Below are 16,590 nucleotides of genomic sequence, written 5' to 3' on the forward strand. Positions count from 1 at the left end.
AATCCTATGTAAATGAGTGTTAGGATACTGAATCCCACTGTCACATAGCAAATGAGCACATTCCGAGTAGTGTAAGAGTTACATAAGGGGGAGGAACAGAGTAGGAGATAGGTGACATCACAGGGGGGAATGGCAGAAATAAATGCAGTTCATTGGAGGTCAGTGTTACGTGACAGATGTCAGACACATATCATGGAAAGAGGAGTGCCACAAGATAAGCATGGGAAAGTCAAGAAATGGAAGGTGTACACTGTTGCCAACACCAAAGTTTCTTGCTGGGCGTGCATGCACATGTGTGCGCACCAGGAGGCGCGAGTAGGGCAGTGTGCGCACGTGTAAGGTAGACTGAGCATGTGGGAGCCTGTAGGCAGACTTGTAAGACTGTTTGCGCTGGTGTGCACGCGTTTTAACCTGAATAAGTAGATTCTAAACTGTGTAAGCATGTGTGCGCGCGTGTAAGCCACTGTGAGCGTGTTTCCACTGGTATGCGCGTTGCTCCCCACTGAGGAAACAGAAAGGAAAAAGGAAGCAACAGAAATTTTAGGAAGCTAGCAGGGAATACTGCTGGAGCTAGCAGGTGAAAACAATTAGAAGCAGACAATTACACAGGCAGAATACTAGCCCAGCCCAGCACTTAAAAGTCTGCAAACAGCAGTGCAGTATGATTCTCTCAAGAGACACTGCAAGACAGGAGTAAGCTATTAGAAGTGAAAACTGAAGAAGCTTCACTCAGACCAAAAATGCTAGGGGCTGCCATAGCTGTCATAAGGAGACATAGGCAACTTACTGAGGGTGGTGACAATGCAAATGCTGCCAGACAACCTACAGTGAGGAGACGGAGAAGAGTGTACAGGCCCAGGGTCACCTACCAGGGGTTACATGAGCTGGAGATAGTGGAGCGCTATAGAGTGGACAGAGACCTCCTGCAGCAAATTGTTGAGCTGTGCAGGCCACGCCTCACACACAGAACCAACAGAGGGGAACCCATCCCAGTGGAAACCATGGTATGTGTTAGCTTAAGAATACTAACATGTACCTTCCAGAGACCAACTGGTGATATGATGGGGATCTCACAGGCATCAGCATCCAGGGTATTGCACCAGTTCCTGGATGCCATGTCAGCACATGTCGGAGATCATGTATATTTCCCCAATTCCCATGAGGCATTGGCCAGCAATATGCGTCTCTTCCAGCAAATAGCGGAATACCCTGAGGTAGTGGGTGCAATAGACTGCACGCATATACGCATCAAAGCACCAGCTGGTGAGCGAGGTAGGGCCTACATTAACCGCAAGGGCTTCCCCTCCATCAGCTGCCAGGTCGTGTGTGATGCCCAGGGCATAATAATGAATGTGTGTGCTGGCTGCCCTGGAAGCTACCATGATTCCCATATCTGGCATCTGACGCAGCTGTACCAGACATTTGCCAGTGGGGACATCCCACATAGTCACTTAGTAGGGGATGCTGGATATGCACTGGAGCCGTGGCTGATGACACCCATCAGAAATGCACACACACCTGAACAGGAACGCTATAATGAGGCACACGCACAAACACGAAATGTAATCGAGTGTGTGTTCGGGCTGCTCAAGTCACAGTTCCGGTGCCTGGACACATCTGGTGGAGCCTTGCAGTACTCACCAACTACATGTACCCAAATTGTCATGGTATGTGCTATGCTACATAATATGATTCTGTGAAAACAGCTGCAGCAGGATCAGCATAGGGCTGGGCCAAACAGCCCACCACCATTGCCAAGTCAATCACAGGCAGAGTGTGACTCAGAGGAGGAACAACCTGAGCCTGCCCCAGTAGGCAGAAGGAGGTGTGCCCAGTATGCCTTGGCCTTGGCAAAGCGGCAATGCATAGCACATACACTGGCTCAGTAAGGACCCTGGAAATTATACCTCTCTCCGACTCACACATATAGTAAAAGGGATGCCTAAGTTGACACAACTTGCTTTCAAACATGTACAGGGAGTGTAGTATGTGCATCCAACATAGGCAGCCCTGCAGCAGCACCTGAGGCATGATTGCCATGTGTTAAGCAATGTAACACCATGTAGTATATGCAAACTTGATGACCCTGACTAACATCCTACCCTCACCAAGCATGATGCCACAATATGAAGATGAGATGATCAATTGCAATAATTGGCAGAAGTATTGCTGTTAGTCAAAGGGGATCCAATCCGTGCCAGCCTGGGATGACATGCTGAGCACGACATGATGCTCCACCTGCTAGGGGTGGCATGCACCTATCAGTCCTGGCCTTATGGATACTGGCAAAGGCTGTTGTTACCCCCAGCATGCCTTGAATAGGTAAGGCTCAAAACACAAACCCACCTCCATAGGTATCACAAGGGATAAGAACCTAGATGTAATGCTACCCAATGCCAGAAGTCTAAACAGCAAGATGCATGCAGTCTAAACTCCCCTCAGCATGGAGAATGTTGATATCTGTTCTGTAACAGAAATCTAGGTCAAGGCTCACAACAGCACCCTAACGCTACCAGGTTACACCTCATACTGTGCTTTACAGCCCCAAAACATGGAACAAGCTACAAAAGGAGGGTGACTAGCAATAATTGTCAAGGATAACCATACCCCCATGTTGGTACTACAACAGGAAGCAGCATGAACTAGCCATGGTCAAGTAACAGTGGCTAAAACTGCCTCCCAGTTTATAGCCTGCTACAGACTACCATCCTAACACCAGGAATTGCACTTGGCCTATGTTGGAATACATTAATATATCAAGCTCTCCAAACCACATTATATTGGGTGACTGAAAATACCCAAATATAGACTGGGAGCATTATTCTAGCTCCAACACCCTAGGACAAAGGTTCCTAGAATCCATAAACCAAAATGCTCAGGAACAACGTACCACCCCCACAAGAGGGGTAAGCATACTGGATGTGATAATCAGCAACATGGGTACTATACGGCCAGATGAGAAGTGTATCTCTCACTGGTACAATCAGACCATAGAGTAATCACACTGGATATACACATCCCGACCACAGTCCCTGGCCAGAAAACCACAGTGAAAAACATGTTTAAAGCAAATGTTGCACTCCTCCAAACTGATGTGGAACCCAGTAAAGGCCCTGTGCCTGTGCAAAATATGGGCCACACCTCAGAACCCGTTATACATGCATTCTATGAACACTGCCAGGAATTCATGGATTATGCAATCCCAAATAAAACAAAGACACAATGCCATACACGCAGGCATCTGGCATGGTGGACCCCAGCCATTACCAAACCATGCAAGAGAATGAGGAAGCTACTACATGATAGAGCAAACCTAAAAAGGGAAGTTATCTCTGATCAGTATTATGGCAATAAAATACGTCCACTCATACAATCCACTAAGGCCAGCTACAACAAGTTGAATCTGTGAATCTTGAGGCAATGTTACACCTGCCCCATGTACACAGACAACCCTCTCCTCCCCAAGAAATACAAATATATGTGAGAGATGCAACCATTTATCCAAACCGGAGGCTGAGCTCTCTCAACTCAGTACTGTCAAAACTAGTCAGGAGGAGAAGGTAACCACACACACCACAAACCCAGTCTCAAATAGACCTATCACAACTGCAAACCAAAGACATAAACACAGAAAAACATTCCCGGAGGCTCTAATTACAAACACACCACATCAACAGAGGCCTCCAAAGCAGACACCCAAGCAACCGCTACCTCCAAACATAGCACATGCAACACATAGTACACAAAGCTGGTGTGCCAAACAGTCACAGGCCAGAAGGAGAAACAACATGACTGATACAGTTGTAATAGGTGACTCCATAGGCAGACACACTGCTGACCTGCTCACCAGACTGAACAAGGGAAAGGGTACAGTAAGCTGCCTGTAGGCTGATACAATACGCCACATAACACAAGCACGCAGGTCACCCCAAATCAAGTACAAATATGATGCAGTCATTGTCAAAGCTGGTGTGAATGACCTGAGACGTACCTCCCCGGACTACATGAAAAGAGACATAGATGAGCTCTCCGATTATGTAGGCCAGGCCGGTATGTCTCTGACCTTGGGCAGCATCCTACCGTCACCAAGAATGATGCCACAGTACAAACACAGAATGATCAGCTCTAACAAGTGGCACAATTACTGGTGTCATTCCAAGGTGATCCAATGTCTGTCCGCTTGGGATGTCATGCTTGACAAGCCACGCTGCTTTGCCAGGGATGGCTTGCACCTGTCACCCCTGGGCATCTGGATATTGGCTAAGGCTCTTGCCACCTCCATAGAGACTTTTGTAGGCAAGGCTGAAAAGAGTAACCCACCTCCCTAGAAAACATAAGTGGAAAGAAACATAAGGGTAATGCTGCCCAATGCCAGACGTCTAAACCTCAAGATGCATGCTCCCGAGGCCCTCCCCAGTATGGAGAACATTGATGTCTGTGCAGTGACAGAAACCTGCAACAAGGCTCCTGAGAGCACACCAGCACTACCAGGTTATACCTCATATCATGCGTCTTGGCCCCAAAACCTGGAACAAACCATAAAAGGAGGGGGAGTATCCATATTCAGCAAAGATACCCACACGTCCAGGTAACTGACAATGCATGAAGCATCGGAGACCACCCATGTGCAACTAGCCATAGGCAAAACTGCTGTACAGTCTGTAGCATGCTACAGACCACACTCTCACACACAGGAACCCGACTCAGCCTTCTTGAAGACACTGGACAGTATGAATGTCTCACCAAATACCAAACAAGGTACTCACAAATAACCACACAGGTGGTAATCCATTACGTATGGAAGGAGTAATCAGGGACCTAGGGACACAAGTTGACAGTAACCTGTCATGTGACACTCACATTGCCAACGTGGCTAGGAAGACCTTCTATATTGGCCACCTTATCATGAAAGGAATCACATCTACGTCATCAGAGGTCATTGTGCCCCTATACTGTTCTCTTATCAGGCCCATAATTTAGTACAATGCCTCATGTGGGATGTACCTCACCTGACACCTGCAGCAGTTAGAAAGACCTAAAAGGTACATCACCAAGAGGATAAAGGGTCTCAAATATATGTCATATGCTGCCTGGCTGTAGACACCCCAGCTGTATGCAGTCACATACTGCCTATGCAGAGGTGTTGTATGCCTGTTGTACAATGCCATGTCCAACACAGGATTAATGGACATGCTCCACCCCAGAAAACCCAAATCCATCAGAGCTGTGAGAGCGAGAGATGTCACCCTCAACACATAATGAAATAGGATGTGCTGGAGGGACAGATACATAACTCAGAGGCTCCCTACACCCTGGAATGGAATCCCACTCCATGTTAGGCTGAGCCCCTCACTGACTCTCCAACAGGAATCTTGCCAAGTGGATGGGTGATCGTACATGTACACTGGGGGTCTTCACTGTGTCACGTCTAGACAGAGGCACAGTAAAGTAAATCCTAAATGGCCATAATATTCACATAGCAAGGGGCAGCGAAAGCCACACACACTCTGGCTAGGCTTATAAATGCCCTAGGGCAGATAGCCTAGTATGAACTTATGAACCTATGAAGATACAAATTGTACAGGACACTAAGGATAATCACAAGGCTTTCTTAACTGATGGTAGGAACCTTGTTGGGAATTCACAGATATGCTCTGAATCACTCAAATAATACAAACAATATACCAAACACACACACATTGCCAACATCCAACCTGACAGGTTCAGTGCAAACTCCCCCCCCCCCCAAATGCCAAATATCTATCCCAGCAGAGTGCTGGCCCCCTGACATTGCAGATGCTGAGGTAACAGCCAGCATCTACAAAGCAAAACACACAACATCAATGGTACGAGATGGTGCCCTGGGCTGAGTCCAACATAGACTCCAAGAAGAATGGAATGCCATATAACACTACTGCTCAATGTCAGCCTTACCACAGGATATGTACCCAAAGAGCAGTGTACAACAACAGTGGTCCTTCTCCACAAAGGTGTTGCCTGAATGGATACTGCAAACTACCACCCCAGAATCCTGACAAGCTTGGTCTGCAAAGCTATGGAAAGGATCAGCATGTACATCAGACATAAAGATATTGGGAACCTACTGACACTGGGCCCTACCCAGTGTGGCTTTCTTAAGTGCAGATCCTGCCCCTTAAACATGTTTGACTCATTTGAAACAGTCATTAAGGCCATTGATGAGGGGAATGTGGTCCACACTGCCTAGCTGGACCTTGCAAAAGGCTTCCATACAATACCCCACGTGTTCATTATAGATAAGCTCACCAGCTTAAATATAAACCCCTATGTCAGTAGAGGGGTTGCAAACCAGCCCAAGGGCAGAACTGACATGGTCAGAAATGCTGCAGCCATGTCAGACTACAAACCAGATACAACTGACATCCCACAAGGCTCGGTCCTGGGACCTCCCTTTTTTGGTATATATGTCCCATAGGTACAGTCCAACATGGAAGGACTGTGTCTGAACAAGTTTGCAGAGGACTACAAACTGGCCACCATATCTGACCCTCCAGCTGACACAAGCATCCCACAAAAGGGCCACATAGAAACAGAAAACTGGTGCCATAGCCATGTCAGCAAGCTAATTGCAGAAAAGTGTATAGTCATCCCCTGTGGATATACAGTAAGTGCCCACCAATTACCACATAGGTGTTAACCCATTAAGTACTGAAGAAGTAATAAGAGACCTGGGGACACAAGGTGATAGATATCTTGCATTGGACAAGCATGTGGCTGTAGTGGTTACAGAAACATACCATATACCCACCTAATCATGAAGGTAGTCAGATCTAGATCAGGGGAGGTCATTGTGGCTCTGCAGTCATCCTTCATCAGCCTCACAATTGAGTGCAATGGCCCCTGTGGGATGTACCTCAGCAGACACCTCCATCAACTGGAAAGACCCTAAAAGTACCTCACCAGGAGTAGCAAAGAGCTCTAACAGATGCCATGTGTTGGCTGATTAAACAAACTGCAGCCTCACAATTGAGTACAATGGCCCCTGTGGGATGTACCATAGCAGACACCTGCAGCAACTGGAATGACCACACAAATACCCCACCAGGAGGATTGCAGAGTTGTAACAGATGCCATGTGTCACCTGAGTAAAGTAACTGCAGCTCCACACAGTGCCATACTGCCTGGCTGGAGGTGAACTGTGCCTGATGTTTAGAGCCATGACCAACCTGGTATCAATGGATGTTTGGCACCATGTAAACACTGAATGCTGGTGACCTATGCAGCTGACAGGCCTGAACCCCAGCACAGACATAAACAGGACATGCTATACTGATTGGTCCACAACCCAGAAGCTCACTCCACTCATGACTAAACTCCCACTACAGGATATCCAGGGAGTCCCTCAGTGACTGTCATCCAGAGGAATCATGATGACTGGATGGGAGATGGCAGGTGTACCCTGGATATCACCTGTATGTCATGGGTAGACAGAGGCACAGCACACTAACCGTGACATATGTCATGGCAAACACCAGTAAATGTGTGTTGAAGGACAAACACTCTCTGACTAGCATTACAAATGGACTAGGGCACATGGCCATTGTTTGTCACTGTCCACACAAGTTGTGGAATACAATAACAATGTCGGACAATCATGTACTTATCTGAACAAAATGCAACATGGTCATATCTGCACAACTGGCCCTCAACCAATCTGGTGTGCTCACTATAAACATTACAAGCAGTGATAGGACTGAAAACGATCATACTGTCCACCACAGTGAAAGTTTTGCACCAGTACACTATACAACAATACAACTGTTTGGTCAGCAGGAAAGGATGATGACAACTGTATGCAAACTATCGCATGTTGACCCTGCAGGCACAGCATAATGCCTGTTTGGTTCAGACACACAGCAGTTGGGCAGTAAGAACACAACCTGATGTCCAACACTCAACTGTACATGTGATATATAGATGGCGTCCACACACAAACAGAAATGTGGTGGTCCACAGATCCAAACATAAGGAAAGGTCACACTGGGCATGCTCGCACACATAGATAAATGAGATGTGGCAGTCAGGAAGCCATACAGACTGTGAACTGGGCATGCTCACACACTTAGGCCATGTCACAGTTCAGCAGCTGCACACACATATCTGGCATTTCTATGTGTTAACACAGGAACCTCCCACAATACAGACATCTGCCCAGTGCACACAGTGAAGTTACAACAGAGACATAAGTAAAGTACTGGATCCCACTCATATGCAAACATCTCCCACAGTACACACGTTGTTTATAGAGATAGGGAAGGTTATGGCAATAAAGACCCACAAACAGTATATGAGCAACAGATACATGCATCTGACAGGTAAACATATGGCCGTAGAGTGCAATACCTGACCGTTGTCCCTATGGAATGCAGAAGGCTATCCACAGTGTATTTGGCATCTGCCTCCACAGTACAGTAGGCCACTGTGCCTGTGCAAAGTTAATGCATAGATATGCTCTCCCCCTTACTGATGGATAGTAACAGATGTACATACCTCTTCATCCATAATGATGTCAGCACACTATACATATGTCAGGAGCAGAAATTATACTCAGTAATGTGAATAGCGTGCTCCAATACTGTGTCTCTAACAAGTGTCATAACATAGTTAGGTAGGGGTTTGAATCCTGCAAGTGCCCAGTGTGTGTGTGACTGTGTATGGGGGAGTAGTGTGTGCAAGTCCATGTGTATGAGAAATGTCCCTTTTGTCAACTTTTACTACACAAAACATGCTGCATATTCCACTGTCTAAACACTGATGATGTCAGCACCCTATAAGTACAGCAGGAGAAAGCAATCCCCCAGTAATGCAAATAGCGTGCTCTGCTAATGCGTCTCTCATTAGAGTCATAACTTAGGTAGGGGTTTGAATCCTGTAAGTGCCCAGTGTGTGTGTGTGTGACTGTGTATGGAGGAGTAGTGTGTGCAATTACATGTGTATGAGAATTGTCCCTTTTGGCAACTAGTACTACACAAAACATGCTGCATATTCCACTGTTTAAACACTGATGATGTCAGCACCCAATAAGTACAGCAGGAGAAAGCAATCCCCCCAGTAATGCAAATAGCGTGCTCTGCTAATGTGACTCTCACAAATGATATAACATAGTTAGGTAGGGGTTTGTATCCTACAAATGCCATGTGTACTTTTGTCACACAGTTTGTCCATGTGTGTGGGGTGTTGTTCCCAATATTGCATGACATACATTATATCAGTAATGTCAATGCACACATGATGTATGTGTGTGCCACCTACACATATGTACCTGTGAACTGCAAGAGTTCCCATGTCCAAAGCCTGCCCCATGTGAATACATGGAATATGCATCAGACAACTGTATGACTGGGGTGTTCTGTGCAGGGGCTGCATGTGGTATGTGACTATACAGTGTGGGTTGTAGATGGTGTCATCCCACCAGCGAGGGATACATGATTGGTCTAGAGCATATAGTCCACATGTTGGTGATGAACAGGTGCAGCATGTTGTCACCACTTGTGGGAGTGGTAACAAGTTGTTCCATAGCAATGCAGGGAATGAATGATAAGACATCTTCAGATAGGGTCTTGCAGCTAGAATAATGCTCACACTGTATGTTTGGGTAGTTGCAGTACAACCATATAATGGTGTGTGTAGAGACCGTCATATTCCCAGTGTTGTCAGGAAGGCCAAGTGGGTTTCCTGGGTATGGGAGTGTGGTGTGTGTCAGGCTATGAACCTGAAGGCAGTCTAACCCACTGTGTGTTGCACATGGAGAGGCTCTGATGCTTTGTGCAGTGCCACCAACCTGGGGGTGTGTGTATCTGAGGTGCCTTTGGATACATCCCCCCTGTTCTGTTTTGGAGCATGTGTTGGGGATGACAAGCATGGTATCAGGAATGACCTGGCACTGATGTTGTGCACCTGGGAGCCTTTTACTAGGAGTTTGTTACTGCACGGATATTGCTTTACCCCATGCTAAGGACAGTTTCCACTGCATGCATCTTGAGGTTTACACTGCTGCTGTTGAGTAGCATTGCTATTAGTGTCCCATCCCGTGTGCTACCTGTGTAGGTGGCTGTGTAATGTCAGCCTTACATACACAGGCAGTATGTGTGTAGCAACAGCGTCTGCCAATATACAATGGCCCATGGGTGACAGGTGCAAGCTGTCCCATGCAAACCAATGTGGCATATCCAGCATGTAATCCCACACTGACAGGCATTGGATCCCCTTTGGATGTCACTGAAAGATACGTTAAGTGCAGAAACCGATGATCCTGTCTACATATTGTGGCAGCATTCATGGTGAGGGTGAGATGCTACCCAAAGCCAGGGTCATGTGCCACAACCTCAGAGAGCCCCTCCATGTCCCCTAACATGTAGTCCAGGGAGGTGCATCAGAGGTCATACACACTGGCACAGACAATGACTGAGTCATACTGCTACATGCCTATGAGTGACTGCTTTGCTTGTATTATGTGGTGGATCATAGTGCCCGATGGGCAGCTCAGTGTGACCATCACCTTGTCCAGCCTGGGAGCAGGACCACCGTGTACGTGTCAATAGAGGTACCTCATACAACCGTAGCAGGTGTGTTGTCTAGCCGTATGGCCTGACACTGTTAGGCACACAGGCTTTGTGAGCTATGTGTCGCATGTGCTCTGCTCTGGCGTAAAGTTTGCTTGTGTGTCTGCTTTGCAGGTGTCAGCTGCTCAGGCAGGATGCTATTCTGAGAGCCCAATAATGTACCGGTGTGTGTCTGTGTTTGGATTGTGGTTGTGGCAGGTCTATGGGAGACTGGTACTGTATTCACTGTAGTATCCCACTCCACCTGACAGGGAATGCCAGTGCTGTGTAAACAGAGCTTAGCCCCCAGTTTGGCAATGTGGTTGCATCTCTCACATGTGTTGTACATGTATGGGAAGGGGAGAGGGTTGTCTGTGTACATGAGGCAGCAGTAACATTGCCACATGACTCACAGATTCACCAACTGGACTTGAGAGTAGATCGACAGGTGACCTTTGCACATGCTACCATAGTATTGTGACTCCCACACTAAGTAACGACACATAGCGCCAATGGGGAACAAGGTACTCAAGGTGACTATGTGAGGGTGTAGTGCTCCTGAATTGTTAGTGCTGGCATATATGAATGCTATCTTGAGCAAATGTGAGGTACATCATATGCAATGTGTTGCAGGCAAGCTACATGCAAACAGGTCAAACAATGACGTTCTGTCAAGTGACACATGGACATCAGTACAGTAAGCAACACAGATGTCACTAGGGATCCACAGAGGCACTGTATATCTGCACCGCAGGTGGAATCAGTGTTTCAGGAACATAACAGGCTAACATGCATACAAACAAAGCTACAGTCAGCAGGCCTGTATGTAGACTATGCTACAACAAACAAGGTGTATGACTTCCAGTATGTAACAGTGCATATATGCAGGCACTCTAAGCCAGTACCCAGACATTCCCAGGTCAGATGGGCTGGGTCCAGCCGCAACCCCCACAAGTGTCTAGACCACGTACCTTCGTAATGTTGAATAACTGGCCTGATACCCAAGTGCTTATACCTGTAATAATACACATGTCAAATAACAGACACTGAGCCCTCACTCAGCAGTTCCAGATGTAGTATGATGTATGCTACCTGTCTTGGCACCACAGTATCCTTGACATGTATGGACACTCTCCCTCCTGTCATAGTTAGTTCTGTGTTTTGGTGCTGTTATGCATGGTATGAGGTGTGACCTTGTAGTGCTAGTGTGCTCTTGTGAGCCCTGAACCTGCTGTATAGTACTGTACAGATATCAACATCCTGAAACATCTGCATTGCAGAGTCGTGTGTGGACAGCATGCAACTCGCAGTTGACATGGCCATCATTGAATATCAATATGTACATTGTTGTATCCCCTGTGCTACCTATGTAGGTGGCCATCCCTTCACTGCCTCACCACCAGTATGCAAAGATGTGCAGACGGAACACTATGGTAATTAGTATGGGTGTACAAAACAATACAATGACATTCATACTGTAACTGCATCAGGCATGCTGGTATATACCCACAATGCTATAATTACACTGTACTGTTGTCAACATCATACTATTACAATACGTCTATGTAGTCACCCTGTGCATCAGCACCATGTTAACCTGTTCCTGCACCGATCTTACAGATTGCAGGAGGTGGCACAGTTTCATCATATGCACAGGATGTGTACCTGGTATGCCTGAGTCTGCCACTGATACAACCAACTGACATGTCTGTGTGTGTGTGTTGGTGAGGGACAGCAGTACAAGATGGGGCAATGTTGATGCAGTGTGTGCGTGTATGCGGTAGCCCTAGGTGTTATCACTTTGCATGTGTGTATGAAAGCACACAGTCCCATCTCATGGCTGCCATATACAGGTGTTTGTGGACAGCCGCAGACTGTACCTGCCAGGACATACAGATCACTGTCTGTGGCCACAGACATGGTACCTGTGCCTGGCAGAGGTGCTACGGACCGTATCAGGTACCAATCCAGACTGGGTACTGTCATCAGAAGCAGGTGTTCATTGACTGGAGACAGGTCCCTGTTGAGACTGTCCAGCACCATGTGCACGTGGTCTCCTGGGGCGGTCCGATGACAGCACAGACCCAGCATTGCTGGGGCTGCTGCTGGCAATATGTGAGCGGCCGCGGCCCTGTTGTCATCCACGACGGCTGCCAGCTGCTGCTGTTGCTGGCATACGGCCACGTCGACGCCTCAACCATCCACCATTGCCCTGGCTAATGGACATATAGTTGTGGAACAGATCTAATGTGTCCCCCCAACGTCTGTCAATGACCTCGGTGAAGTTGCGGATGGCAGCCGCAACATCATGCATACTGTCAGTCATGGCTGTGTGACATGCTCTCAGCTCCCTCAGACCCTGTCTGCTGAACCGTTCCATACGTGACTGTGCCTGCATTACAGCCCGGAACATATCTGGGGTTGAAAGACCTTTGTGGGCACGTCTGACAGGGGCAGTATGCCCACGGATGCTCCCACGAGAACCCATGGACGTCTGCCTGTGTGGTACCATGTCAGGGCCCTGGCCATGGCTGCAGTGTGGGGATGCATGTGCCACATGTACCACATTACCCTGGTCAATGCCCACTGTATCCTGTCCATCACCTAGGGACATTGGTGACAAAGGATGTATTGGCAGGATGACTGTGCGCATAGATGGGGTCGACAGCTGTGTAGTGTCAATTTGCTGACCAATGACGGACCCTGGCACACCTACCTGTGCCATTACACAGGTATCATCATCACTATCCACAGCAGCTGATTCAGGTTCCCTGCTGCATGACACCAGAGCAGCACCAGAACCTGTGGGAGTAAGACAGGAAACACAGTTTACAATGTGTACACCATGCCACCACTGATGCACACATGCACACATGCGCACATGCACACATGCGCACATGGGCACATGCACACATGCACACATGGGCACATGCACACATGCACACATGCACACATGGGCACATGCACACACCTCAGTATATGAGATATCAACCCACAGACACAAACACACCTGCAATCAAACACATTGCACTACTGCTTCAGCCTATTATTACTATTAGTATACAGAGTAGTGAAGGTAATGGTATGACACACTCACCAGCATGAATAGGCTGCCTTGCTGTTACACCAGAGGGACCTGCGGAAAAGAGACATTCATCGTCAGTGGGCACAACTGTGCCATTGATACTGTGGGCATGTTACAGTTCAGTAGTGCAACAGTTAGCTTCCACAGGTGTACTGCAGATAATGAGGTTATCACTAATGCACAATAATTACCAAGATAACAGCTACAAATCGAGGACACACCACACACATGCATAACCTAACAGTGTAAAGAATGGTCACTATACACATGGCATGTTACCTGCATGCTCTGTGTCCTGCTACTGTGTGGCTCCAGCCTCCATCATTACACATGTATGCTGTTATTGTTGCTGCTGTGCTGGAGCCACAACACTCAGGAGTAGTCCCTCCAGTCTGGTGAGGGGGGGGATGTCTAGCCACCCCACCACCTGTGGCAAGCTGCTGCCTGTGGATATCCGACGCATGCTGATGGACATTTCTAATTAAATCACTGCAGTGATGGTGTACCTGCTCATATGTCCGGTTATGTGTGCCTATGTCATTTACCCGACGGACCAGGTCTTGCCACGGTGCAGCCCTCTCCTGATGGTTCTGGCTGGTACGGGAAAAGAGTACAGCGAAATCCCGCACCAGGCTCTGGTGTATCTTCTCCTCTTCTGCAACGGAGTAGACTGGGTTCCTTTGGTGAACCATGTCCCTGAAAAGGAGAAGGAAAATATGTCAGCAATATCTGTCAGCAGACTATAGCACACATAATACACATTATACTTGACTGCAGTGATATAACTTAGGCACCATATATAGCATCTGTCTGTCTATTGGGGGATACACATGTACATGACCAGATATCAGTGCTCATCCGACAACTGTGCAACAGTACCTGGCACACTCCATACAACAGACTAGCATACTGCAGCAGTCAACGCACTGTTTCAGGTACAATACACAACCCCACACTGGGGGTTTGAATCAAGGTACTGTATGGGGAACATTATCAGCCCATGCACTGCACACAGTGCACTTTACATATTTCACTGGTACTGCACACTACTCTTACTTGCCATAACCCTACCTACACCACAGTGACATACAGGGTAACACAGCACAACATATGGCAATGTAGTATGTGTTGATCGCAATACCCCACACACCTGTCTCTGGCCTCACACCATGGACACACACTACCATGACAGACAAACAGTCATGGTGAGCAATCACACCAGTACACAACATGCACCCAGTCACTAGCACACTCATTCCACCTCACATATTCCGTTTGCAATGTGTTAATGGGTGTGCATTGCATCCTAGGTAGGTAGTGTGCTTTTGGCCCTGGGCCTACAGCAGCATACTGTTATGCTATCCTGCCCCTTGTGACACATGTGTTATGATCGTACCTGCTCCTTACAAACAGTTACACAGGGTGACTCATATGGCATATTACCTATCAGCATAACATTCAGCAGGGGTATGTCTGACATCTACTCATGGGGAGGCTTGCTTCTTAATTCTGTGTGGTCTACTACAGGATATATCATATCTGAGTGTAGGGTCCCATACCTCCACCATGTGCTCTATACTGCAGTGACAAGGACGACAGACGTAAGTAATTTGTGTTGTGGATGTTGGAGGTGTTACCATGGTTGGGAGACAACTGTCATGGGTGTGACCGAACTATGTATATCCAGCAGTGGTAACCTCTATGTAGGTAGTCTGTGTGCGCTCTGTGGTGTTTGAGTGCATTGACACAGTTACTTGCATATGTCTGTGACCTTCACCATATTTGTAGCTGTCATGGGAGGTACGTACCGTGTAGGACATTGTGGGGTGTGGAGGAGTACAGTGACCTACATGTCCATAGCTGACACACCATGTCCGCTGACACATTCCATGTACAGGTATTACAGGACTAGTGTGCCACTGTGTGTATCGATGTGGAGCCTCTTGTACACTTGTTGACCCTGTTCCCCCCTGACACATGCAGTGGTGGGCAGGCATGTACATATATGGTGGTTACTGGTGTCAGTGTTTTTGAATGGGGTATGGTACTCCAGTATTCACACTGGTGTTCACTCCATGCCTGTGACACCAGGCACCTGTAGCAAGACATCTGCACACATGTGCCTCAAACAGTCTATATATGTATATGTATGTATATATATATATATATATATAGATATATATATATATATATATATATATATATATATATATATATATATATATATATATATATATATATATATGTATATATATATATATATATATATATATATATATATATATGTAGTGATATATTTATATCTGTATATGGATATATATCTGTTTGTATATATGTATATATCATATGTATATCTAGATGTAGATATCTACATATAGATGTGGGGAGAGAGGGGGAGAGAGTGAGAGAGAGACACAGGGTGAGTGTGAGGGGGTGGGACAGAGAGTGAGAGATAGTCATATACAGACATGTCTGTTGTCAGTCAGATCTATCTGTATATGTGTAAGTCTCTACAGATATCTATATATGTATGTGTGTATTACATATATCTGTACATACATATTCTACCAATCTCGATGTCTGTGCAGTACGTGAGAACCTGGTTCAAGGCTCCTGAGAGCACACCAGCGGTACCAGGCTATACCCCGTATCATGCATTTTAGCCCTAGGACTCGGGACAAACCGGACAGGGAGGGGGTGTGTCCAGATTCATGGAGGACACACACACCTCCAGGTTAGTGGCAACACATGAAGCATCACAGACCATCCAGGTGCAGATAACCGTAGGCAAACCTGCTATACAACTGGTAGCATGTTACAGACCACCCTCCAATCTCAGGGACCATAGTCGGCCTTCCTGTAGACATTGGAGGATATGAATGTCCCACCACACACCATCATATTGGGACAGTGCGACTACCCTAA

This window comes from Protopterus annectens, chromosome 9.part0 (genome assembly GCF_019279795.1).
Source record: "Protopterus annectens isolate FY-2018-M chromosome 9.part0, PAN1.0, whole genome shotgun sequence".
Classification (NCBI taxonomy): Eukaryota; Metazoa; Chordata; order Ceratodontiformes; family Protopteridae; genus Protopterus; species Protopterus annectens.